Below are 3,089 nucleotides of genomic sequence, written 5' to 3'. Positions count from 1 at the left end.
CTTCTTGGGTTTCGCCAACTTTTATCGGCGATTCATCAGGAATTTCGGCCAAACAGCCATGCCCCTTACCGCATTGACCTCCACCAAGGAACCCTTCAGGTGGAATCAAGACGCTCAGGTAGCCTTTGACTCACTTAAGTCTCGTTTTGTCTCTGCACCTATTTTGTCTATTCCAGATCCTGAACTCCAGTTCGTTGTAGAGGTTGATGCTTCTGATGTCGGGGTCGGCGCAGTCTTATCCCAACGGTCTCCTCGTGATGGGAAGGTGCACCCCTGTGCCTTCTTTTCTCACCGCCTCAGTCCTGCAGAACGTAATTACGACATCGGCAACAGAGAGCTGTTAGCGGTGAGATTGGCTCTGGGCGAGTGGCGCCATTGGCTGGAGGGAGCGGCGCAGCCTTTCTTGGTCTGGACGGATCACAAGAACTTGGAATATATTCGTTCAGCCAAGAGACTGAGCTCGCGCCAGGCCCGCTGGGCACTCTTCTTCGGTCGTTTTAACTTCACCCTCTCGTACCGGCCCGGGTCTAAGAATCTCAAACCCGATGCCCTCTCCCGCCAGTTCGAGGCCGATGGGAGAGTTCTACCCAACGAGACCATTCTCCCTAGGGGAGTGGTGATTGGGTCCCTCTCCTGGGGCATCGAGCGACGGGTGATGGAGGCCGGTCGAGGGGTGCAAGTTCCAGCAGAGTGTCCAGGGGGCAGGTTGTCGGTTCCGGCTGCGCTGCGCTCCGAGGTCCTTCGGTGGGGTCACTCATCCAGACTGGTTTGCCATCCCGGTACTCGGGGAACGACGGTAGCCATCCGCCGACGTTTCTGGTGGCCGTCACTGGCCGAAGATGTCAGACAGTTCGTGTTGGCCTGCCCGACTTGCGCTCAATGCAAGACATCCAATTGTCCCCCCGCTGGTCTGCTCCGGCCCTTACCCATTCCCTCCCGCCCGTGGTCCCATGTCGCTCTTGATTTCGTCACAGGGCTTCCCCGGTCAAGTGGCAACACCGTGGTTCTCACAGTGGTGGATCGCTTCTCCAAGGCGGTTCATTTTATTCCTCTTCCCAAGCTCCCCTCCGCCCGGGAGACCGCTCAACTGATGGTGGACCACGTCTTCCGGCTCCACGGGTTGCCGGTCGACGTGGTTTCTGATAGGGGTCCTCAGTTCACCTCCCGGTTCTGGAGAGAATTTTGCAGACAGATCGGGGCCTCTGCGAGTCTGTCTTCAGGTTTCCATCCCCAGACCAACGGGCAATGCGAGCGGGCCAACCAGGATCTCGGTCGTATGCTCCGCTGTCTGACATCCAACAACCCGAGTTCCTGGTGCTCTCAGCTCTCGTGGGTAGAGTACGCCCACAATTCCCATCCATCAGCGGCGTCAGGTATGTCCCCTTTTGAATGCTCCATGGGTTATAATCCTCCCTTGTTTCCATCACAGGAACCCGAGGCTGCGGTCCCGTCTGCTCTGGCCTTCGTCCAACGCTGCCGACGCACCTGGAGGAGGGCCAGAGGGGTCTTGGTCCGGACCGAAGGACGGACCAAAGCAGCAGCCGACCGCCACCGGTCCTCTCCTCCTACCTACGTCTGTGGTCAGCGGGTATGGCTCGCCACCAAGGACTTGCCTCTCCGGGTGCCTTCTCGCAAGCTGGCACCCAGGTTCATTGGTCCATTCCGCATTTCCAAGGTGGTTAATCCGGTGGCAGTCAGGCTCAGACTTCCTCACACTCTCGTGCGGGTTCACCCTGTTTTTCATGTTTCCAGGGTTAAACCTGTGATCCACTCTCCCCTCTCTCCTGCCAGCATGCGACCCGCTCCTCCCCCCCTTCTCTAGTGGATGGCTCTCCCACCTACACGGTGAGGAGATTACTAGACATACGTCGTCGCGGCAGAGGCGTCCAGTACCTGGTGGACTGGGAGGGTTATAGCGCAGAGGAGAGAAGCTGGGTACCCACACGGGACATCCTGGACCAGGCTTTGATCGCGGACTTCCACCGGCGACGAGGTGAGCCCCTTCCCAGAGCGCCTGGTGGCGCGGCTGGGGGGGGGTAATGTCAGGTTCCGGGTCTGAGCACCTGCTTGTTTTGTCTTGTTTATGTTTCTTTCCGCCGAGCACATGGGACAAACCTTTTTGACAGTTCTACACGTGCTCGGTCTCTACTTTTGGTTGCCCCGCCCTCCTTGTTATCCACTCATCACCGCACACCAGTTTCTACTTCTGCTAATCACACCCCACCGGTTTCCACTCTCGCTAATCTTCTCTCTCCCTTCTTATTCTCACTGAATTCCTAGGTTTCTTGTCAGTCCGTTAGTTTTTCTAGTTCGCCTGACTTCTGGTCTAGTATTTTCTTGTCGAGTCTTGTCCTGTCTTGTCCAGTTTGATTCGTGGCTAACTTGTACTGTCTGTCTAGGCTCCAGTCTCTTGTGCACCCTGCTTGGTGTCCCCATTCTCACGCAGATCGTTGCGCTGGTGGCTTCGAAGGGTGGTTCGAGTGGATTTACCAGATTCTTCCTCCGGGGTTGTTCACGTGGATTTACCAGAGTTCCCTACTGGGGTTGTTCGAGTGGATTTACCAGATTCTTCCTCCGGGGTTGTTCAAGCGGATTTACCAGATTCTTCCTCCGGGGTTGTTCAAGTGGATTTACCAGAGTCCCCTACTGGGGTTGTTCAAGCGGATTTACCAGAGTCCCCTACTGGGGTTGTTCAAGCGGATTTACCAGATTCTTCCTTCTGGGGTTGTTCAAGTGGATTTACCAGATTCTTCCTCCGGGGTTGTTCAAACGGATTTATCAGATTCTCCCTTCGGGGTAGTTCCAGCGGATTACCAGTTCCCCACCACTGGGGCTTGTGTGCTGTACTCACCGTGACTCTCTCCGTGAGTTTGGCTCTACAGCCTCACCCAGACTTTTGTGTTTCCCTCGCCATTTCCCCGGCCGAGCGCTCGAGCCCTTTTTCCCGTTGATTTTCTGTTTGCTTTACCCTGTTATAAGTTCTGTTTGTTCTGCCAATAAAGCTGTTGTGACCCTGCATCTGACTCCCGTCCTTCCGTCGTGACATTTTTATTCTTTCAAAATAATTGTTTGTGTCACCAATAACACCA

The sequence above is a fragment of the Triplophysa rosa genome, linkage group LG16, assembly GCF_024868665.1.
Source record: "Triplophysa rosa linkage group LG16, Trosa_1v2, whole genome shotgun sequence".
Taxonomy (NCBI): domain Eukaryota; kingdom Metazoa; phylum Chordata; class Actinopteri; order Cypriniformes; family Nemacheilidae; genus Triplophysa; species Triplophysa rosa.
The sequence above is the reverse complement of the archived record's forward strand: the minus strand, read 5'-3'. Positions refer to the sequence as shown.